This window comes from Notamacropus eugenii, chromosome 6, assembly GCF_028372415.1.
Source record: "Notamacropus eugenii isolate mMacEug1 chromosome 6, mMacEug1.pri_v2, whole genome shotgun sequence".
NCBI lineage: Eukaryota > Metazoa > Chordata > Mammalia > Diprotodontia > Macropodidae > Notamacropus > Notamacropus eugenii.
This window is the reverse complement of record NC_092877.1, coordinates 384,415,587-384,440,976: the sequence shown is the minus strand read 5'-3', so window position 1 is coordinate 384,440,976 and position 25,390 is coordinate 384,415,587. Positions and strand designations below refer to the sequence as shown.

At 41.5% G+C, this 25,390-nt stretch overlaps 1 protein-coding gene across 2 annotated transcripts in view; it reads left to right on the top strand.

Moving 5' to 3' along the window:
* Positions 1-25,390, top strand: part of FGF12 (fibroblast growth factor 12) — a 390,802-nt gene that overhangs the window by 163,754 nt on the left and 201,658 nt on the right. The gene's annotated exons all lie outside the window — the stretch shown is intronic.

Genomic DNA, 25,390 nt, shown 5'->3' with positions numbered 1-25,390 from the left:
TGCTTCATTTTTTTCTTTTTAAATTTCCTCAAGCTGAAATCTGTTTCTTTGTAGTTTCCTTGAAAGTCTGCTTATTCTGCCCTCTGGGGCCAAGAAGAACAAATCTAACCCCTCCTCCAGGAAAAGCCCTTGAAGTGCTGAAGACAGCTACCAGGCCTCTCTTCAGGGTTCTCTTTCCCTAGCCGAATGATCCTATGATCTTCAGCTCCTCCTCTTCTGTCCAGGTCTCAAGGCCCTGCCCTCCATTTGGGTACCCATCCCTGACTGGTTGCCAGCTAATTAATATGAAAATGTTTCACTGGTCTGCAATTTCCTCAGTAGAGACAGGGCTCTGGGTGTGATTCTAAATCAGTTCAGTGGACTTATCCTTAGAGAGTTGACTGGAGGTTAAAGATTTTTCCAGTCTTACAAAACTAGTGAGTCTCAGGAACAGTATTTGAACTCAGAGCTTCCTGATCAGCCACGAGGTCATGTTTATTATTGTTCTTTAAGTATGCCACACAGAGCAGAACACAGTGATTCAAATGTAGTTTAGCCAGGGGAGGGGGAAGCGGCATGTGGACTTTCAAATTTTATACAAATTTTGACTGTTAATTTAGCTGAACTTTGCATTAACATCCCTACCCCACTATTTGACTCTGATTGAGTTTATGGTCTCCTAAATCACACAGATATTTTCCATTTTTCCCCCAGATGAACTTATGTCTGGCTCACCTCCCTCACCTTGTACTTGTGAAGTGAGTGGTTTTGGAGTGACATGTAAGATTTTACATTTATTTTCATATCCTTTTTGCCAAAGAATCCAACATTCAGTACAAAGGGAGGCTCATGCTTGATAAGAAGTCTATGGAGTACATATACCTACTCTGGGAAATCAAGCTGCTAATTAGATCTCTCCCTTGAATGCCTGGTACTGAACCAAAGAGTCAATGCTTTCATGCTCCATGAAACTGCTACTACAGACGTTACAATGGGCCAAGTATTCCAAGGGCTAGTGTGGAAGCTATACCCTTTGAGTTTTGTGCAGGCTAGCAGGTAGGGAGAAACAAGCCTTGCTGACCTGGCCAGGACAACTGGAAATCTTACACTTCTCAGAGAATTTAATGGCAAAGGTAATTTAGAAATATAGGCCAGTAGTTTCAAGCTGAAAAAAAGAAATGGAGCCCTCCACCTGCATATTGACTTAGAAAACCACAAGTTAGTGTTACCTAGTTTGTATTGTCAATATAAAAATCCAATCAACATTTATTAAGTGTCTCAGGCAGGCCCCTGATATCAAGAAGTTTATAATCTAGTAGGAGGAGAGAACACACCAGAGGAGGCAGGAGAGAGGGAGGGGGCTGGACACCGATGGGTACCTTGCATGGGGACATTTGGTTCTATGGAGTTGAAACCAAACAGTGCAATAGATGTGAAGTGGAGAAACTGAGAGTTCAGTTTCTGCCTTCTATAAAGGAAGGCATTGGGATAAGTTTGGTACTCTGCCCTCCAGTCAGAGAGGAGGCTGAGGGAGGAAGAGTCAATCAAGGCTTGAGTTAGTTGCATGGTGGTGTGTTTAGAAGTGATTCACTTATCCTTGGAGGAGCATCTTGTTCCATGAAACTGTGACCAGATAGGTCAGCCGCTGTAAAGTGCTATGAGGAGGGGTGGGATTAGTTTCTGCCCTCTATAAAAGAAGAGGGCAAAACTAAATATTATATTTTTACTTATTTTATTCAACATTTTCCCAATTCCATTTAAACGTGGTTTGAGCTTCTGTCAGGAGTTTTGCAGTGCAAGACGTTGACCCCTCTACATAAGGCTAAACCCTTCATTTAGGCAGACAAGGAAACTGAAACCCAAAGTGGGGGGGAATTCCAAAACCCAAATCGTAGACAGTGTCTGGACTACATCTCCTGTCTTTAGAGCTTATGTGTGTATGTGTATTCTACCAAGTCTTTGCAAGTGTTTACTGTATACTGGGCCCTGGGTAATGCCCATTCAGTTAATAGGCCTGTTTAACAAGTAGTCAGGGATGGCCCCTTTAATGAGGCAAAGAAAAAGAACTAAGTCAGTATGGGAAGAAAACAGCAACATTTACTATTGATAATCACTCTTAAGCCAGAAGAGTCCAGAAAACAGCCCTTAAGTGAAGCTTGGGCAGGGGTCTAGTGTGGTGCAATCTATGGGCTTCACAGTTTAGTAAGTTTAAGGTTTTGGGAAAGGGAAGGGAAGGGAAGGGAAGGGAAGGGAAGGGAAGGGAAGGGAAGGGAAGGGAAGGAAATCCCAAGTTAACTGAGCATCCTCTGGCTATCCAAATTTACCTTTCTTTGGATAGCAGAAGGAAAGGGAGGGGGATACAGACAGGAGAGGAGGAGCTGAGTTAACTAGCTAGCTGGGTCATCATTCCGGCAACTGGTTCTACTCACAGATTGTTGTGTTTGTCCTTCATTGCCAAAGACCATGCTATCAGAGAAATGATGGCATGACTTGTACTTGACTTTGAGTGAGGGAGGGCTGTGCAGGTCACCAGCCTCACTTCTCCAGAGCCATCTGAATCCAGGGACCACATATTCATCAAGATGATTGGAGATGACCCAGGAGGCACTGGGAGACCTTGGCCCCTTTAGGCCAAGGTCTGTGCAGGAACTCACTTAGGGTGAAGCAATACCCATTCACTGAATAGGACTGTTTAAGAAGTAGACAGGGCATGGCCTCTTTAATGAGGCAAAAAGAAGAAAGACCTCAGTCTGGGAGGGAAACAGCAACAGTTACTGTTGATAGACACTCTGAAGCTAGGAGGTACAATCTACAGTTGGCTCTGAGGAGAAGTGAGGCTGCTGACCTGCACAGCCCGCCCTCACTCCAAACAAAGTCAGGTGCAAGTCATGTCATCATTTCTTTGATGATCTTCTATGGAAAGGAAGGACGAACACAACAACAACAACAGTGCAACAACAACAGTGCAGCAACACAACAACAGTGCAACAGCAGCAGCAACAACACAATAGCAACAACAAAATAACACAACAGACAACAAACAACTACACAACAACACAACAGCAACGCAGCAAAACAACACAACTCCACAACAACAGCAAATAACAACACAACAACAACAAAGGGCTTCCCTGAAGAAGTTTCTGTCAAACCCATCAGTATTTCACTCAATTCCTGGGACAACCCCAGGCAGGCCCAGGATGGTCATTCTTCCCATTCTTCATTTTCTTACAAATAAAGACCCTTGGGCTCAGGGAGCTGAGGCACTTTTCCCACTGTCACTCAGGGACATGGGATTGAACTTGGGGTTTGTCCTGACGCCAAGTTCCCCCTCCTACGATGCTGCCTCTCCCCCATTGTTGCTCCTAGACTTAGCCATATCTTTGAAACAATTAGCTGTGACAGGCATGACCGGATGCATCATGGTCCTGGTGCCTTTGGACACAATCCTCCCCCTGTTCTGTGCCGGACACTGTTCTAGGTGCCAGAGAGAAGAGAATACTGAAAGGAGTGCAGCTCAATATGACTCCTCCTGGCCCTGCTGCACAAACAAGGATGGCAGAAGGTTGAATTGACTCCAGGTGTCCTTCCAGCCAGTGGTGCTGCTGTGCTCAGTTACCCAGCTTCTACCTTACCTTGAAGCATCCATTTTCATTAAAAGACATGGTAATTCCTCAATTTTCTTTTTAAAAATCAGGGCAATGAAGGCAGATTAATGGGCTCTCTGCCTCTTTCTTGGTTGGTTGAGGTCCTAGGCATTAGGCCCACTGACTATTCTGGGAGACTGACTTGGCCAGCATTCACAGTCTTCCATAAATGAAAGCCATTTTCCTCCATCATCATCAACTGACATTGTTGAGTGGCTACTTTGTATTGACTGCATGCCATACAGAGCCTTTCCAGCTGAGTGTGCCAATGCAGCCAGGAATAGAACGTGTTGGCCCTTATGGAGGGCGTTCTCTGGAATGTGATGCACTTGAGCCCCTCAGCTTGAAACAATAAGTGAAAAGGGAATTAATGCAGATCATTAGAACTCATACTTCCAAAGTGGCAGCTGGGTATATTTTTTTCTCATCTGTCATGCAGTATTTGTGTCAAGACACAAATCTCCAGAAGTCCAGGCCTATCCATTCCTGCGCTATACCCTGAAGAACCTCCTATTCTGAAAAAGAGGCAGCTTTGATGGAGGTATCTCAATAAAAAATAAGCTCTTTCATTTCCTCCCCTCCCCTCCCCCCACCTCCTCAGGAACCAGCAGAGAGGTCAGTGCTGTGGGCAGCCCTAGAAGCAAGGTCAGGTCCCGAAGCCTGGCTCAGTCAGTCCTGAGATCTGAAATTATTATCAGGGCAAACAGACATCGAGTTACAAAGGAATGGATGGACGAAAGCTTTGTTTCCTGTGGAGAACAATGAGATATTGAAAACAATACAGTAGCATCGGGGCCAAGGAACCTACCTTCATTACAAAAGAAAATAATCCAGCCAACTCTTAAATTCTTCAGTTTGTCTTTTCAAGGCTTTGACATCACCTGTTTCCCTTAATGCTGGGTTTAGGGGACAAAATAGTTCAGTCACTGACAGAACCCATGAGCATCTTTTAGGCATTTTCTAAGTGAGAGCATTGGACTAGTTAATATTTGGGTCCCTGCTGGTTCTCAGTTCTAAAATTGTTTTTGAAAGTCAGTTGTCCATATATCATTAATAAGTAATCCCACTGTGGACCATAGCGAGGTGCAGGCAAGTCAGACCCACTAATTAAATCTACCAACAGCATATTCATTATTTAGTGAAATTGTAGAGCAGCAAGTGCTTATGTTGTAATGGAAGTGATTAAATCATGTTAGAAACCAAAGATCACCTTTTGATTTATGTTACTTGATACCAGTCTCCCCTTTCTGAAGTCCATTAGCACAGAGATTTAGGAGCTCACTATTTCTCCTCCTTCTTCTTCATCATTGCAGTGACTCCAATTTCATATGCAATCTACACCAGACCTGTGTCCTCTCTCTTTGTCTCTTTGCACAGACTGTCCCTGAATCCTGGTTTGTATAAAATGCTCATTTTGGCCTTCAAAATGCCCTTTTTTATTTCAAAACTTACCCCAAGTGATACAACCTTTGGGAGGCCTTTTCACTTTTCTCAGTGACTGGCATCTCTATCCCTTAAATCACTTTATGTACATATGGAAATTACTGTATTCATTTTCCATTATAGGGGGCTAAATGACAAACATTTATTAATCTAAAACTACATGGCAGGAACTATGCTAAACATTTTATAAATATTAACTCCTTTAATCCAACAGAAATTCCTTAAGAGACTTTTTTCCTTTCTTCCTTCCTTTTTTTCTCTTTCAACTTTAATCCTAATTTTCAAAACACAGAAAATCTAGAAACCATTTCTGTATCAGTAAGGACACTGGCATACACAGGAGGGCCTGCTGTATAGGTTCTTAGATCGGCTTTTCTAAGCGGAAAACAACTTTTCAGGGGTCAACAATCTACTTAAATCAAGCACATATATTATTCACTTGGTTCAGGGGAAAAATTCAGCACCCTGAACTTTAGAGAAAATACAAACAGAGAAATAAAGATGAACAGACAGGGCTTTCTACTCTCTAACTATAAGCAATACATATATCACATATCAACAGACAGATCCAACTGTCAGACCATTACATACATGCATAGTTACAAGAGAGAGGAGCACCAACATCTGGGATTTCAAAGCTGGGGGGGAGGGGTTCCTTAGTGGCTTCCCAGAGTCTCATCCCGCACACAAACCTTCTTCCAAAAACTAAGCCCCAAAGTAAAACCTCGCCTCTGGGTATTGATGCATTTTTAAGAGCTGGAGGGAAGCACCCTCTGATAGAAATTAATAAAATGTGCTTGAGGCCTACTAATGGGTGGGGAAGATCTTTAACTCTTATCCCCACCCACAATTAACCTTAAACTGCCATTATACTTTCCCATTTGGTGCTTAGTTAAAATAGCACATTGCTGAATGTGGCCCATTGAATTAATTCTATCATGCCATGTAAAATAAGCTCATGGCAAGAGCGACAAAAGTGAAAGGCTTTAGTAACTGCTTATCTCAGCAATCTATGAAACGGAAATATACATATATAATATAAAAAAGTGCACCCCCTTAGCCATACCTCCTCCCCCCCACATCAATTTGTTCATATTTGTTACATTTATAATGTGCTCCTTAGATATGTTGCTGGGTAGGGATAGACATACAAAAGGGATCCAAATTTGAATACTTCTCATACATTTTGATGCAAATAGGAAACTGTCATTATTATTCAAATTCTTTTATTTGCTCTGCTCTTACAGCATTTTCCTTAGTTTTGACTAACTGGGATTTTTTAAATGGACTGAGGAGCACCATAGATGCTCTGGTCTATTTGAGGCATATTGTTCTGCATTGGAATCATTTGGTATCAACCAAGTGAGATGGAAGATTGTGGTTTTCAACCTCTCAATACTGGACACTGGTTTTAGCCTCATTGTGCTCTTTGCCTGGCATCCTTGCCCTGGCTCTGCAGAAGTGAAAATGCTTTGGTAAAGCATTTTTGGAAAAGCAGGAAGGTGGTATGTAGTTTACTAGAAGGATGTGTTATAAAATCAAGGGAATGTTGAATTATTTATACATGCATGAAATTAAAAAATGAAATTTGAGTAGATTATGAAATAATTGTACCACCTTTTTCTTTAATAATTAGCTAAAATGATTATAATAACTTTGAATTAAATCTTAGAATCAAAGAAAGAACACTAGTAAAAGAAGAAATTACCATTAATTTGGCTATGGCTCTTCCCCTAGTTGACAAAGGGATGAGTTTTAGACAATCATTTGTGAGTCAGAGTGGGTTTCTCATCTGGTAGACCTGGCATTGATAAAGAGTGGCTCAATTCTGGTTTATGCACCCATGTAAAAAAAATTAATCTACCACAACAACAATTTGCAATACAAGCTCTTAGATAAAACAAAGAATAATAACAATTCAGTTCAATAGAGAGTCATTTTTAACATATTTTCCCCAAAAAAGTTTAATTGAGGAGGATGAAGAGGTAAGCATGGACCTTTGTGAATGTTTCAAAGAGGAAGTTTTACCATGTGTAACACATAGGATTCCAGGCACAGAGCCCATCAACTCCTACATTGGTTTTACAGCTGAGGAAACTGAGTCCAGAGAGGTTTAGTGGAATTTATCTATGACCAGCTAGGCGCGAAGGGCCAGGATCAATATTCTTTTTCACAGTGACCCATTTCTTGGTTCCAGAATCCTAAACAATTCATTCTATCATTTTGTTTTTCAGTTTTTTTTGCAATGTGGTTATCCACTTTGCTAGTTCTCTGTGAGAAGAGTTGAAACCTAACCAGTCTTCCTTCAGCAGCAGCTAGTTGGTGTATGCTTGGCAAATGCAAATTCCTTTTAATATTTGCAGTATCAAAGCATAATAAAAAACCAATTACATTTATAATAATATAATATGTTAGTAGACTATTAGTGACTTTTTAGGAATTCTAGGATATTGGATATCCATGTCTCTTCCTATCTCCTTGAATATGGAACACTGAAAGTTAGCTATAATCGCATATGGCATTTGAATCTCATTAAGAGTCTGGGGTATTGAGTATCTTACCTATGGGAATTAGAGCTATACCCAGGGTACAATGCGCTGCTTAAGTATGTATCGGCTTCCCTTACCATGAAGGTATTCAAGAAAAATCCTGCATGATGACTTTTCATGTTGTGGATGGAATTAGGTATGGAACATATTCATTAGTGACTTCTGGGGCTCCTTTCATGAACCTGGGTGCTTTGATTTGGTGTTCTCTCTGGAAAGCCCTTCATATCACCATGTGTAGAAACTGCTATCAGCTGCCTGATCTCTGATTCATTACCTGGCTGCCATTTGGTTAACTTACTTCTTACTCGAATGTTGTTGTGGCATGCTGGAGTGGGCCGTGGTTTTTTAAAGCCATTTGGCATAGGTAAAGGCAGAGGGTTTTGTGATGGATCTTTAAAAATACTTGCACATGCCTCTTTGGGTCCTAATTTGAAATCATTGATGGGAACAAGGTACAGGGCAGTGCTTCCTCACCCCCCTCCCCCACCCTGCCCCAGGACACTCCAAGATTGAATGGACTCTCTTACTTCACTTTAAGTTCTCAATGAAATGAAATCATTTTGGTCTTTGATATGGCAATACTTCTCTGGGTCCGTGCTCATTTTCACAGGAGTACTCCTTTGAAAAGTAAGGCTAGCTCCCCAACTACGAGTTCAAATCCTGGGTGATTCCACATAGGAAATAGGAAAAGCATAGCCAGATTATCCATGTAGCACTTGGGCTTTAGATGAGCACACCTTCTTTTCCATTCAAATACTTTCCCCCATGATATCTCTTATCACACATAAGTAGTCATACAGTCAAAGATACATCATGAGCCGTTTCCACGGATCTCATCAGTGTGTACTCTATTGGTGATTGGGTGTGGGGGTGGTATCAGTTAATGAACATTTGCTATCTACTATGGTCAGATATTGAACTAAGTGTTAGGTGTAAGAAGAAAAAGAATAAAGCCTTCCCAACTTTCCACACCCACTTTCTATCGACTGAGGTAGCACGTGTATATTTAAGTGTGTGCATGATAAATACAGATAGGTCCAAAGGAGTTACAGACAAGAGAGTGGGAGAGGTGCCAGCAATAGGGGGGATCGGATAAAGTATCATTTGTGCGTCATGTAATACTTTTAAAACAAGTACAAGAGTTTTGTTGATATCCTTTACATTACGTAAATCATGATGTATAGTTTAGTATAAGTACATTTCCCCCTTAGAATTATTAGTGTATTCTATAGTACTACCACAGTATCTTAGTGTGCCTGACTTCCCATAAAAACTAATATTTTCCATTTCTTTTTTTATAGTATTTGGCATTATGAGGAATGTGAGATAAAACCTCAGTTGTGTTTTTATTTTCAGTTTTCATTTCTCTTATTACTGGTGATTAAAAACCTTTTTATCAAAATTTATATTGATACATATTTATTTTATATTGCCTGGATTTCCTCTTATATCTACCCCATATACTTTCCCAAAGAACCATTCTTTATATTAAAAATGCTTGTTTAAAAAAAAAGAAAAAAGAAGAGAAAAAACCCAGCAACACCAATCAATATTTTGGAAAATAAACCTTATTATTTACTATTTCTCAGCCCCAGAGAGCCCAGCTCCCCCCCCCCAAAAAAACCAACCAACCAAATAAAAAAACCTCTTAGGAAAAGAGTGGGAGGACACATCTTCTCACGTCTGCTTTTGCAGTCAAGTTTGTTCTATGTAATTCTTCAGCATTCATTTTCAACAGTTTTGATTTTGGTTGTCAGTCCACTCTCTATTTTTGTAGTCATTCTGTATTGGCTTCCTGGTTCTACTAACTTCACTTTGCATCTGTTCCCAGAACTCTTCCCACATCTCTGTATTTGTCTTGGTTGTCATTTCTTATTGCACAACACTCTTCTTTTGCATTCATTTACCACAATTTATTTAGCCATTTCCCACATGGTAGTTAGCAATTTGGACTCTAGTTCTTTGTTGCCTTAAAAAGTGCTGCTAAAATATTTGGAGAACCTTTCTTTTTGTCATTTTGCCAAAATAAAGAGGAGCCTTTCTTTTTGTCAATTAACTTTTTAGGACATATGCTTAGAAATGGGATCTTGGGGTCAAAAGACATAACCATTTTAATCACTTTTTTTAGTGTCTTGTAATGAATTGTAGTATACACCTTATATGCCACATATCCAAAGTAGAACCCACTCTCTTTTCCCCTTCCTTATTACTATACATGACAACACCACCAAGGCTACTCCTTCAGACTCACAACCTAGGAATTATCCCAGCCTTCTCATTCTCTCTCACCGTCCCCCTCCCACATCTAATCTGTTGCCCAAACCTGTTGATTTCCCCTTTTCTTGCATGTGCCCCCTTCTCTCCTCTGACAGTGACCCCACTAGTGCAATACTTCTGGTGGGCCTGCCTCCCTCAAGTCTCTCCCCTCTCTGGTCTGTCCTCTATTCAGCTACTCAAGTGTTTTTTCTGAAGTGCAGGTCCAAGCATATCTCTCTCTTACTCAGTCACTCCAGCGGCTCCCGATCACTTCCAGAATCAAATACAAAATCTTCTAGTTGGGGTTCAAAGCCCTTCATAACCTCTTTTTACCTTCCCGGTCTTTTTACATCTTCAGTTTTGTGACACTGACCTCTTTATCATTCCACAAACCAGATATTCCATTTCTCAACTCAGAATTTTCTCTGTCCTGAGCCTGGGATGTTCTCCTTCCCTCCTCATCTCCTTCCACAGATTTTCCTGGTTTCCTTTAAGTCCCAAATAAAAGTCTATCTTTTGGGAGAATGCTTTTCCAACCCTTCTTAATTCTAGTACCTTCCTTCTGTTGATGGTTTTCTATCGATCCTGTATACAATATAGTTTGTTTCAATGTATTTGTTTGCTTGTTGTGAGATAGTTTGTGAGCTGTTGAGGTCAGAGACCATTTTTGCCTCTTTTTGTAGCCGTGGTGATGAGCACAGTGCCTTCCGTAGAGTAGGTGCTTAATAAAGTTTGTTAATTGATTTTTGATTAATATTTCCAAGTTAATTTCCAGAATGGCTATAGCAAGGGTGGGGCTTTGAGGTCACAGGTTCCCCACCCCTGGGCTACAGGAATCCACAGAGCCACCAGCAACTTGGTATTGTGCCTCTCCTGATCTTTCCAACCTTCCACTCTTCCTATGTTGTGACATATTTACCAGTTTGTTGGATACTAGTTGGAATTCAGTGTAGTCCTGATTTGTTGTTGTTTTGGTTGTTCAGGCATCTTCCATCATTTCTGGCTCATCATGACCCCATTTTGTGTTTTCTTGGTAAAGATACTGAAGAGGTTTACTATTTCCTTCTCTAACTCATTTTACATATGGGGAAACTGAGGCAAACTGGTAAAGTGACTTTCTCTTGGTCACACAGCTAGTGTGTCTGAGGTCAAATTTGAATTTTGGATGATGAATCCATTCCTTGGATGATGATGAGTCTTCCTGATTTGCATTTCTCTAATTATGGATAATTTAACACTTTCTTTTATCTGGGTAATAATAGTTTTCATTCCTTCTTTGGAAAACTCCCCCCTCATACTATTGACCGATTGATCACTTGCTTGTTGGGGAATGGCTCTTTTTCTCACATATTTACATTACTTCCCCATATATCTTGGCTATCAGAACCTTCTGAGTCATAACTGAGGCAAAATGTTTTCCCCAGTTAACAGTTTCTCTTCTAATTTTAGTTGATTTTACAAACAATTTTTCTCCAACTTTATGTATTGAGAATTATTAATTTCATATTTTATGGTACCCTCTATCGTTTCAATAGGAAATCTTTCAGTCATAGTTGTATATAGTGTGTCCTTTTGTGTAGTTTCACCTTTTATATTTAAGTAGTATGAGCAACATTGAAATCACATATCCATCATTATTCTAAGACTAATTTCTGACAAACTCATGCCATTGTTTAGACTAAGGTTCTGCTGGATATAAAGTGATAGCCTGTTATTAAATCATTGGTGTTGAAATCAGAAGTGGTAGAAAGTTGGATTAAATTTCATCTCTGTTCCCACCCCCCCCGTCCCCTAGATTTCCACTTGTGTCACCGTGGGTAGTTTATTTAACATCTTTGAACATTAGTAAAATTGGGATGCATGAGACTCCCTGGCAGAGATCTAGATTAAGAAATATGTGCTGATGTCACAAGAGAGCTGGTTTGAACATCAAGACGTCTAGGTTCCGATCCCAGCCTGTTTGGTAAATGGTGTCTTTAGTAAATCAGTCAGTCATCCCCGTTCTCATTTTTCTCATCTATAAACCATGGCTCTTGTAGCACAACCTAAGCAAATGACTCTTTTGGTGATTTTAAATGAGTGTTGGTTCCATTTTTGTAACTGAAGTAAGGAAATGATACAATGTGGCAAGTTCTGTCTGCTACTATCTAGCTGTGATATCTGGCGCAAGGCATTTCACGATTTCAACTCTCTAAACCTCAGTTATATCATTTGCAAAATCAGGCAATCGGAATAAATTATCTCAACTGTCTTTTTCAACTCTTACAGTCTATGTTAACAGGAAATCCTTCTTGGTGGGTAGTGGTGAGCAGATGCTCGCCACTGTCCTTGATGTTGGACCCTGGAGGAGTTTGATCTCATTTAAGGCATCACTTGAGAGTTATTTTAAACTAGCATCCTACTTCACATTAATTTCTAAGTGTAGTGTGGTAGAGGCAAAGGGAAGAATGTAAGGCATGGAGGCATGGAGGCAGTGGAGCTGGGTAGACGCTTCCTCCCTGTGGGACCGCAGAAAAATTGCCTTATTTCTCCAAAGGTAAAACCTTAGTGTTTCCATCATTCAAAGGCAGATACGGAGACAAAATGAGAGCTATGATGGCTATTTGGGGTGACATGATCTAATCCCCTCATTGTACAGATGAGAGAAATGGCCTGTCCAGGATTATACAGATCCTAAGTGGCACCATCAAGACTTCAGCCCAGGACATCCCTTCCCTTCCAACCTTTCAGTAAGGTCCCTGGGTCACATCTCTCCAACTAGGAGTACTTTCAATGTCTAGCTCACAAGTGTACTGTGAGAACAACTCTGCTGGAATTTTGAAGTTTGGAAGAAAGACAAATGGCAATTGTTGTAGGGTATTTGTCATTTTAAGGTGAGGGGTGATGTGTGCCACCCCCTGCCCCAATCAGCTGGTACACATCGATCTGAAGTACACATATGAGTGCCTCCTTCCAACTCCCAAATTCATTCGTTTGCCTGATAATTTGATTTATTCACTTATCTGTCTATTTATAGTTATTTGTTTGTTTGGAATTGCAATTAGCTGACGTGCTTCTAAATTGAGAGTTAATTTAAATTAATGAAAGGTAATTTTTATATGATTTGAATTATGGTTTTGGAATGCGTGGATCTTAACTTAGAGTCAAAAATCAGTGAGCTGTTTGTTACAACAGATGAAATCTCAAAAGGAAACAGTAAAAATAATGTTGCAAAGAGGCTGATCTAGGCTGAAGTCAGAAAGAATTTCTGAAAGTTTAGGAGCTATCCAGCCCTACAATGGATACTAGAAATAGGTACCCCTTTGATGAAGCTCATCTAGCAAGTCAGAGTTGGATTGGATTAGCTGTTCGGAACAAGGTGAAAGGGACACGTTTTCAAGTACGTGTTGGGCTAGAGGTGGGCACTGACGGCTGTTGCTAAAGACAGAGACAGGGCAGAGGTCAGTGAGGAGTGAAGGGAAGGAAGCCAGCTTCAGTGAGAAAAACAACCTGCTGCCTGGCTCAAGGCTCTCTTACCTTTCTCCTGCAGCTGTGGAGGAAGCAGGCTTGCCAGAGGTTGACCTTTCAAAGCCATACACAAAGAAAACCCTGCTTTATTGTCTTTGCGATTTCTCTGGTCCTCTCCGTCAAAGATTAGCTGTTTTTCACAGTCCTGAATGTAGCGCTCTCTAGAATGATTCTCACTGGCCTATCTGGATTCAGTCCGGGCTGAGCAGAAAACAGTTGTTGTTTTTCACCTTTCTCTAATTGGCCGAGTGTTCACTAATGAACCAGCGGCCAAGGTCACAGCAGGGAAGTCCCCTTCAGGGAAGGAAAAGGAACGTTTCTGTATTTTTTATTCACCACATTATGCTCTTTATGAAGTTGAGATTACATATATATATACATATTTGGGAAGGAAATATTTTTTCTCTTTGTTATAAAAAATAAAGTTCCAAATGTGTAAATTTGATAGGCTCAGTTCTCTCAGCGATGAGGATTTTCAGAGATTTTTTATTACAGTAAATCTACATTTTTAAGTCTCTTGAATTATAACTTTGACCTCAAACGTGAATCCTATACACTGGCTAGTTTAGGTTTAGGTTGTATGGTATTTCCAACATCAGAAAAGAATTTACATATTAAACAAACTGCTTCTACCAAAGAACCCCCACCCTTCACCCCCTCCTCCACAGTGTCAGTGTGAATTTCTGTTTTTAATATAATTATTAAGAGTAAGAGTGGTACAGTGGCTAGACCACCAGCCCTGGAGTCGGGAGGACCTAACTTCAAATCTGGCCTCAGACACTTACTAGCTGTATGGCCCTGAGCAAGTCATTTAACCCCAATTGCCTCCAAAAACAAACAAACACATACAATAATGTAGTTGCAGAGAGTACCTTGACAATCCTTTCTGACTCTTATAAGTGAATATATCTATCCCTCCCACCACCTACTTGACTGCTTCATCTTACAGATGAGGAATTTTAGGCTCAGAGAAGTGAACTACTTTGACAATTCAAAAAGCCAAGCTCACTTCTCTAGAATCTTTTCTTCCACACACAGCTGCTTTTTGGCAACTGGTTGAATCATCTCATGTCCTGCTATGATCTTGGTTTTTTGGAATTTCCCAGAGTTCTAAATATGACTTTTCCCTTCCTATCCCCAGTTGATTGGTCACATAAAGCTAATTTATACTGACTTTCCAGATTTTTCTAGAGGCTTGTAGTTGTGGAAAGTTTGTGGCTGTCTCTGCCAGAGTAGAGAGTGATGGGAGCTCCCAAGAGTAGGAGAAAATCTCCTTGCTTTGGCTTCTTCACCCTGTCTTACTTTTCCACAGAAGTAGTCAGGCTCAGAAAGGTCCTGGTCTGGATTTCTGTGCATAATAGGCCACTGGAATGCAGGCGCTGTCCAAATCTGACAAACATAGGAGGCAGGGGGTGATCACCATCTACCCAAGGTCAGAAACACCCAGAAAGCAACAAATCTTAATTTCAAATTGCAATGTCATTATTATAAGCCAAGCACATCCATCTGTCATGTTTTATAGTAACCATCAAGAAAGTACTGAGAAGTCATAAATCAGTATGAGGGACCAGGCATTAGTAATCAGTCAGTTCTACCTGAAGTGCAGAAATCAGATTTTAGGCTAGAAAGGAAAACCTATCAACTTCCTCAAGTGTTCTATGAATGGTCTAGTCTCCATACCTAGGAAAATGATCATTGAGCTTCACCCTGCCCTCTTCAGGACTTGTATTGAGTATTTGGGTTAGGTCTGGGCCCCACAGTGGAGAAGGGTATGTTTGAATTCTTGGAGAAAAGAGTGAGTGGGATGGTGAAGAGGGGTGTGCCAAATAAATGTGCTCAATGCAAGGAGGAGGAGGAGGAAGTGATGAGCCATGAGACTACTTTGGTGGTTACTGAAGAGTTGGTACTACCAAGAGGGAATAGCTAGAGAAACACTGGGCTACTTGGTCAGGTCTCACTTCTTGACATGAATAGTTTCATAGAACTAAACCCTCCTCTCCTCTTGGCTATTTCTCACTTAGTGTAGGGGAAAGAATTAGCTAGCATTGTCATTTAGGGAACAGATTGTAGATTTAGAGCTGGAAGGGATCTTGGAAGTCATGAAATCCAAATCCCTTGCTTTCTAAGTGAGGAAACACTCCCAGTTTATTAAGTGACTGGCCAAAGCTTGTCTAGCTGCTAAGTGTTGGAATCAGGATTAGAACTCGTGTCTTCATGGTGCTTAGCTCACTGGCCCATTTATACAACTGTGAGTCTTCAGTTCCTATCCTGGCTTAAGCACTCACTGGTTGCCGGATCTTGACTAAGTTTCTTAACTTCTCAGTACCTCAGTCTTCCCTAGAAAATGAAGATAATACTTCTTATGCTAATTATCATTCAGGGTTCAATTCAATTCATCAGTTAATAGATGAGAACCCGGCAGACCATCCAGGACAGAGATTCTTAACCTTTAAGGTGTTACCCACTCATCTCTCATTCTTGTGAAGCCTAGCAACCTCTTTTTAGAGTCATGTTTGTGGCCTGTATTTATGATTGAAGAAAAACATCAATTCAATTAGATATTAATGAAAATTGATATGTGTTTTTCCCATACAAGTTGAAAGACTTTCTGAAATGTATTCACAGATTCTCCAGTTCCAAGGAAGACCTAACCCAGTACAACCCTCTTGCCTTACAAATGAAGAAACCAAGGCTCAGGGAGTTTAGTGGACTTGTCTATACTTTACACACGGAGTTTCAGATAGAGGATTTGAATACAGTTTTATTCTTCCAGAGTGAGGGAACATTTCTCTTTTATCTCTCAACTCAAAAAGCTTTTATTAAGTGTCTATTGTGTTCAAGACAGTATGCTAGCGACTGGGGGTACAAAGGAAAAAACAAACACACAATGAAATAGTCTGCTCCCATGGTCGCCCAGCAGACAGTATTTGTACAGCTCTTAGCAGTGCTGGAAGACAATGACACTAAATATATGCTTGTTCTCTTCCCTCCTCCTCTCGGGCCTGCCTTTTGATTGCGAAGATATAACACATGTATAGATGAGGAAATGTCCATTTGTGCAAAAGAACCACAAAGAATTTACGGGAGGAAGAGAGAGCCAACAGACTGGTGGCTCAAGAAGGGCTAAAGCAGGGGATGGCACCCAAGGGCCCTTGAGGTCAGGAACAGCTTCCTTTGGGTCTTTGTGGTCACAGCCCATAGATTAGTTTATGGCTCATGGAAAGTCCTGGTCAAGTCTTTTGGGAAGTTGTTTGTTTGAATCTTTGTGGGAATTAGCGATCTAGGGGGTGTTATGCGAAAGGAACTAGCGAAAGGCCTTTCTCATTTAAGAAACAAACATGGATCTTTCCTATCGTGATGAAGAGGAAAGGACTTAATCTTTTTTTGCTGCATCTTCTGCATAGAAAGTATTCCTGTGGGCTGAGGCTTCTTTGCATCTCACACTGATAGCCTGAGGGTCAGATGACGGAATGACCTCTGCCTCAGTGGTAAAAGCCCTGGTTCTTTGTCAGAAAGTGCTGATTGTGTAATATCTGAGTCACCTACTAATTGACTGATTGATGGCTTGGTTTGTTGGTTGACTAGTTAGAGAACATTAGATTTTTTTTCCCACTTGATGGATAAAGATTCTTATGTCCTGGGATGATTTTGAGTAGCGTGAGAGACCTGTGGGTTCACACTAGCTCAGGCCGTTGAGATTGTTTTAGCCCTCCAGCAGAATCATGGGATGTGCTGAGGACAAGTATAGCAAGGGCCATATCCTTAGCGTGGAGAAGCATGGGAAGGAAGAGGAGTCACTATGGCCAAGACAGGATGAGGCCTGCTAGCAAGGGGGCTTGTTGGTCTAGTATATCTGTTTACGTGTGTGTATGTGCACATAGAGAGGGCTCCCAGTGAGGCCTAGCCAGCATGTAGAGGGAGGTGACGCTGGCCTCAGATGCTAGGCTTGACAAAGACAATCAATGGCCCGGCTTCCTGCCATGAGCCTTTTTGCCTCAGGAATTCTGTGCCCGCTTACCCTTGGCTGACTGTCTCTTTCCCTGGAGAGCATTCTTCCCAACAATGGGATGCTTCTCTCTCCCTGGATTAGAGGCTGCAGGTAGCTAAGGCTTGTCTTTTGGGAAGGTCATTTGATTCTTTGTGAAGGCTGCTTTGGAGAAAATGGAGTTACTGAGGGCCACTGTTGCTCCTATCAGCGTGATGCAGAGCTGAGGGAGGCCACATCCCTCAGGAGAGAAAGAAGAGCAGTGGGCCGGAGGCATTCCAGGGAAAAAGAAAGGGAAGAGCAGGCAAAACGAAGAAGACTCAAGCGTGTCTTTGGCAGCTCTGGGAAAGCCCCCAGGGGGGAGCAGCTGTCTCCCAGGCCCTTCGTGCAGCTGTCTTTAATGCAATGCTTTCAGCTAAAGAAAGCATGTTTGGCCCATGCAGGGGCAGACTGGGTGGCTCTCAGGGAGTTCCCACTGGGGACTCTCAGACCCATCATGTATTACCACTGAAGGCAGCCCAGTGAGCTCTATGGGGTGCTGGATCAGCCATTTGGGCAGCCCAGCCCAGCCCCATGGGCAGCTCCTCCCTTTCTCCCAGTCTTGTCTGAGCTGTCACTGCTTTCCCTTTCCTCTCTCTTCTCCTCTTCATCCCCCTCTTCCTTGCCCTGCCCCACATACCTGCAGAGAATTCTCAGCAAGGGCCAGGACTGGGTGAAGCCAGACTGCTACCTCATCCCTTCTCTAAACCCTAAATATTTTTGGCAAGCCCTGCTGCCAGGCCATTTTCTCTGTGGGATAGGCTCAGTTTTATTTTGTGCAGGTATTTCCCAACCTTCCTTATTTGGAGGGTGATGGCTTCCACAGGCTTCTGTGTTCTACCTCCCACCCACCTTCATGGATGATTTCTGAAATATCTTGAAGCAGAGGGATATGCTTCCACATTACAAGAGTCTATGTGAGCTCCAGCAGCTTGGGCAACCTGAGATCTGGCAGGCAACATTCAGCTCTAAGAGTGTGTGCATCAGCCAGTGATCACAAAACAGCTAGCTGCTGTCCAGTTCTGCGCTAAGCAATTACACAGAGTGATATACTTCTGGATACTTAGGATCATTAATTAACCTCTTATCCCAACAAGAGCCCAGAGGTGGAGAAAGTAATTTTGTTTTCATTTGTTTTCTAATCATGAAGTCAGAAAGCTCATCAAAGAAAGAAAGGAAGGAGAAAGTATTACCGAGTGCCATCCCAGAGAGACCTAGTTATTGTAACTTTCAAGATTTCTGGAGTTGGAAGAAACCATACACAATATTCCTTGTTTCCCTCAAGGAAGCTCGCTATAACATCCTTCACAGAAGACTATCCAGTCTCCACTTGAGCACCTTCAAAGACAGGGATCTTACTTCATTGTGGAGGAGGCTGAATTGCCCTACAGCCCCAGTAATCTTTTACATCTTTGTTTGATCCATTGGTGCCTAATAAATGCTTGCTGTTGGCTTTATTTCAGGGGGTTGATATATTTTATTCTGGTACAACAAACATTTCCCAAACAATACCACCCCCTCCTTTTCACAGTGCATTTCTCCCTAAGACACTCGACTGATTGTCAGTATCCCTGAAGTTTTGTGTCCTTTGAGAGTGGGTCACTGTGGTCCTATGGGTGCTCTCTGTAACTGAACACTTTGGTACCTTTCCATGGGGACTTCCTGCATCTTTTTGGGATCATGGTATGGTTGACTTTGGACCATGCTTTCCTCATTAGGGAGATGTAATTTTTAGGGAGTTTTTTCCTTCCATTAAAACAAAATTTCTTTAACATTCATCTAATCATCCTATGTTTCACTTTCCTTTTTGCTCACTCTCTTTCAGTTACTGGGAGGCAGGTATTATGTTCTGCCCCCTCTCTCCACCCAAATCTCTTCAAGCTAAACATCTCTCATTCTTTCTTTTTTCTCCTTTTCTTTTAAATTTTCCTTCCTTTACATTCTGAAGAACAGTGGTGGATGTTTAGTTGCAAAGTCTCCCCTTCCCTCTGCTCCCTCCCCCCACCCAATGAGAAGGCAAGAAAAAGTAAAACTTATTACTTAGTCATCGTCGTGCAACTGGTGGTACAGTGAATAGAGCTCCAGGCCTGGAGTCAGGAAAATGTCTTTCCCTGAGTTTAAAATCTGGCTTTAGACACTAACTAACTGTGTGACCAAGGGCAAATCATTCAACCCTGTTTGCCTCGGTTTCCTCATTTATAAAATGAGCTGGAGAAGGAAATGGCAAACCACTCAAATATGTTTGCCAAGAAAATTCCAAATGGGATCATGAAGATTTGAACACAACTGAAAAATGAATGAGCAAGAGTTATGCAGAACAAATTTCCTCATTAGCCATGTGTCTGTTCAAAGAAAAAAAAGAAAGGAAAAGAAAAAGGTAGAAAGGGAAAAATGTGTTCATTGCACTAGGAGTTCATCTGCTCTTGATGTGGAGGTGGATAGAAGTTTTCCTTACGGATTCACTGGAATTGTGGGGATTCATTGTCGTCATCAAAGTAACTGAGACTTTCAAAGCTGATTGTCTTTACGATATTGCTGTTACTGTGTAGCCTGTTTTGTTTTTTAGCTGTCCTTTTATGGGGTCATAAAATCCTCTATTTCAAGGTCTAAGACACTTGCATGGTCATCTAAGACAACCCTCTCAATTGGACCTGAGGAACCTGAGGATCAGAGAAGCTGACCTACCTTCCATGGTCACATGAGTGATAAAGGCAGAAGTAGCCTTTGAGCCTAGATTCACTGATTCTAAATGAAATCCTCTTTCTACAGGTTCCTGCCATTCTCATTCTCTCTCTCTCTCTCTCTCTCTCTCTCTGTTCATTGACAAAATATGTTCAATATAATTTGGGAAAGGACTCTAATGATTAGGGAAATCAGGAAAGGCTTTGTGTGGATACTATAGCTGGGGTTCGGTTTTGTAGAAACAAGGGGTTAGAAGTAGAAGTCAGGAGGGAGACCATCCCAGATATGGAGTACATTCAGTACAAAGATATGGAGGGAGAGAATAGTGTGTCAAGAATGGTGAATGGCCAGAAATCCAGTTTGGCTGAATTGTAGAATGCCGCAGAGTTAAACTGGGGTGCAGCAATGCAGGAAAAGGCTGGAAAAGTTGTGTATGGACAGGTGGTGACAGACTTTAAAGGCCAGGGAGAATTGACATTGGATTGTAGAGGCAATAGGAACCACTGGGCAGTGCTGTCAGGAAGTGGCCTCTCCCCACTTTTTTGTCTTTTATTGAGCTTAAATACTTTCACTGAAACTCCATCCCAACTGTTCTTGGCTTTGCTGTCTGGGACCAAACAGAACAAAACCAATATGGAGGTTCTCTTTGGTCCTATAGATGCCAGGCAGCCCAGTTCAGGCCTTCTGACTTTTGGAAGTATACAGCATGTGCATCTGTTATTGGGGGACAAAAGTTGTGACTTTACAGCTTCTCACTGGCTTAATACAGAAAATGAAACCATTATGAAGAATCCATCATGCTGAAGGGCTCTCAGCGATCTGGGCTGGTTTCTCCTCTGCTTTAAATTCTTCAGGGACCCTCTATCCCTTTCCTGTCAACTCATTTTATGCAAGAAGGGTTTCTGTTCATCAGATAATTATATCTGAGTCTTGATCTCTTCTAATTCAGCAAACATTTATTAAGTGCCCCCTAGATGTGGGGGCATACACTTTCATACCTGTGCTGTCGTCTGTTGCTGAACAACCAGACCAACCCCCAGAGATCCCAGACTCAGATTTTCCTCTGGAATCACCACCTGCCACATGGGGCCAATGGGAATCCCTCTTCAGCAAACACACTCCTTCATGGTTCCGTGGCCTCGAAGGGCACAACTTGCACCTCTTTGTTCTATGTTCTTTCTCTTCATGCCACTTCTATGGCCACTTTCCTCATGATGTCCCAGAAGAACATTTTTTTCCCCTGAATTTGCTTTTCCTTCATCACTTGGTAGCCAGCCAATGTCACAACAAATCAAGGGATGCAGTCCAAGCTTGCTGTATACTTTTCTGAGAGTTTTGTGAACTTATAATTTAACCAATAAGCATTTTGAACATTAAAAACCTAGTTATTTTAAAGAAATATCTGAATAAAATGGAAACAAATTCTGTTACAACCTTAAAGTGCAAAATTGCTTTACTTATATTTGCATGCACACACATGGCTATAAACTGTAATACACATGCCACATGCACATACTAGACATGTGGAATAAACAGATATGCACATACATGTACTGTCAGACATAACACAACATGCATACATGACACATGCATGCTCCTCATAGAGTTCCCCCAGAGTTCTGTCCTGGGCCCTTTCCTCATCTCCTTCTATCCTGTTTCACTTGGTGATCTTGTCAGCTCCCACAGCTTTAATGAACCTTTCTATACTGATAATTTTCATATCTCCCTCTCCTGCCCCAACCTCTCTTCTGACCTCTGATTTCGCATCTCCCACTGCTTTTCAGATGTCTCACATTGGATGTCCAGTACACATCTTAAACTGAACATGTCCAAAACAGAACTTGTTCTTTCTTCCATTTAAACATTTTCCCACCTCCATCTTATCTTCCCTACCACTGTAGAGGGTAACTGCATCTTCCTGGTCCTTGGGATTCACAACCTAGTTATCATCCTGAGTTCCTCACTATTTGTCTCTCACCACAATATTCAATCTATTGCCAAGGTCTGTCACTTTCACCTTTGTGATATCTCCTGATTCTATTTCCTTCTCTCCTCTGTCCCTCTCCCTACTATGGTGCAGGCTCCCCATAACTTCACACCTGGACAATAGCAATAGCTATTGGGGGTCTACTTGCCTCAAATCTCTCCCTGCTCCAGTCCATCCTCCATTCAGCCACCAAAGGGATTTTCCTCAAGCCCAGGTTTGATCATCAACCTCCTACTCCCAACCCTGTGCTCAAATTTCAGTGGCTCCCTATCACCTTGAGCATTACATAGAAAAATCCTTCACTTGACATTCAGAGTCCTTACTAATCTCACCTCTCTCCTACCTTTCAGGCCTTCTTATTTCTTTCTCCCCTTCACATACTCATGAGTCTAGTGACACAGGTTTCTTTACTATTCCATCTGTCTTCTCCAGGTATGTCCTCTAGCTGTACCCAATGTTTGGAACACTCTTTCTCCTCACCTCTGGCTTCCCTTTAAGTGCAAACTAAAGTCCTATCTTCTGTGGGAAGCCTTTCCCAGCCCCTCTCCTTTGCAGTGCCTTCTCTCTCTTAATTATTATATTGTCTGTAGCTTGTTTGTACACTACAGGTTTGTTTGCACATTGCCTCCCCCATAAGATTGCGAGCTCCTTGAGGGCAGGGACTGGCTATGGTCTCTTTTTACATTCCTAATGAATGACACAGTGCCTGGAAAATGTTTCTAGACTGATAAACCCTCCCAGATTACAACCACACACTTCATCACAGGACATTTGCCATAAGAGGACATTTGCCCAGTATCTTTTCTCTCCTTTGTAACTCGTACAGCACAGTGCCTTTAAAATCTTGGATCATCTCCCATTGACTTTGGGGGCTTTTCCAGCTCTGATATTCAGGGGACCTAGGAGCTCACCTCTCATTAACATTAACAGGAGTTACCAGCCCTAATTCCCAGAGCACTCTAGCAGAGTTTTCCATGACAGGTACACCATTTTGATGAATATAGTGAGCATGGTAAAAAGCAAACAGCAATTGTAGACACTGTATAATACCATCAGATCACAGGGAGGTGACATATTCCTATGTATCTCTGACCTCTTTGATGTGCATCTTCCCTTCAGTGATACTAATACACAGTCTATTTGCCCCTCCCCATAACTTCTCCATATCTTCCTATAAGTTGGCCTCATTGATTCCCCCTAATGTTTTCTCCCCCCTCCCACCAACACACGTTCTCTTGAAATTAAGGGAAAATCTGTGGTATCCCCCCACCTTATCTAACACGTACAGAAAACCACTGGAAACAGGTTTTCTTAAGGAGAAGTTTCCTAAATGAGTGGGGAAAAACCATTATTGTAAAACCTTCAGTTCAGCAGACATGTATGAAAAGCCTACAGCTGACAAGATATGGCTTTAGGCTGAGGGTAGAAGGACATGGTCACATTAGGCCCTGCTCTCAAGTAGATCATCATCTAATGGGGGGATACTACGTTAGGACATAAATAAATAATTGCATATGGTTTTGAAGAGAAGCAGTATGAATAACTGGAGGGGAGTCATATGCAAATTGGGTCTTGAATGAAGGTATATATAAAAGTCTTGGAAGCAGATGAGAAGAGAGTTCATTCCATGCATGGAACTTGGCTTGTGCAAATGAAGCAAAGTAGGAGATAAATGCAGAGGTCAGAGATCAAATGGGAATTTAGTTTGACTGGGACTGGCAATGCCTTAAATGTTGAGCAATATGCCACAGGGGAAGCTGGAGCTGCATCCCCAAAGGCCTGAGATGCCAGCCATCAAGGACAGGTGTTTTACCCTACAGAGAAGAAGGAAGCTTTGGAGCAGGGGGTTGAAGACTGGTCTTTCTTTAGCAGTCTTATTTTGATCCTGTTGATGGTTTGGAGAGGGGAAAGTCCAAATAACTGACAATCAATTAGAAGATTATTGCAACACTCTACTGGAATGGTGATGAGACATCAGTTAGGGTGGGAACCTTGTGAGTGGAGAGAAGGGGAGGATTTGAAATATTTTATAGGACTAGAATTATAAAGAAATGGCTTGGAGGTGATAGTGCTTTGGATAAAAACAGGGACCTTTGTAGGAGGGGAGAGTTAATAATTTCATCCACTGAGTTCCATTTTGAATCAAATAACCTAAAATTTCCTCTTTTATTACAATTCTTTCATGGCACAATGGGAGGTAGAGTAGCCAGATTCTGAGCTTTGCGTGGGAAGATCTGGGTATGAGTCCCCTTCAGATACTAGAGACATGGTGGCTAAATCTCAAAGGTAGGACAGTCAGACATGAGTGGGTGTTTACTGATCAGTGATTCCCTCTGAGAATGAAGCAATTCTATCAGCAATTAGAATCTGGTTTCATTTGATTTTGATGGAATAACTTTTCCTGCCCTAGAAATTGTAGACTTTTGACATGACTGATGGGATGTCCCAGCAGAACTCATACTTGTTGGGAGTCAGGAGAATCAAGTTTTATATTCAGTTCTGCTGAGTCTGACACTTTTTATGACTTGCAAGGTTGGAGACAAGTATATCAGCTTCTTTTTCTAGTTCCTTCTAACATCATCAGCATGGCTTGCCCTTTAGTAGATCAAGGCCACCAGAATGATCACTAAAGTTCTGGGTTCCTTCTCCATGTTCATGAGTTTGGGTGCTAAAGGATAAAATTGAACTTATAATTGAGGTTGGGGGACAGGTCAATTGGCTGATTATCTCTGTCAGCACCACTCTAGAAGACAAGTTACCCAACAGGGGCACCATATATTTCTTCCTGTCTCCTTCCTCATCCCTATATTTTCATTCCTAGGCATAGTCAAATACCAAACTTAGGTGATGAAATAATTCAGTATGAACTCTCTGGAGGAAATAATATTTTTCTAAGTTTTTTTTTTAATTCAGGGGAAGAAATTATTTCAATTATTTCCTTCTTTTGGGGTCTTTTTTTTTTTTTTGATGAACAAGGCAGGCATATACATTGGATTTTTTCAGAGGTGTGTGTTTATGTTTCATTTTCATCCTTCTTTTCGTTCTCATTGTTTGAAATTTGATCAATATTTTCTTGTGTCATTGATGTGTCCTGTTGCTCTGGTCAACACTGAATCTTTTCTTTAGAAATGAAAGAGTAAAGTGGAGATAATCAACTCAGCAACCTTGTCTGATGGCGTGTCCCATTCCACCTCATTCCCCCCTCAGCTCTCCATAGAAAGGAGAGAAAGTTGTTTGTATCCTTCAACAAATCGTCATTTATTAAGAATTTGTTTTGTGTTTGGCACAGTGTTTTGTGCTGGGGTTGTGAAAAAAT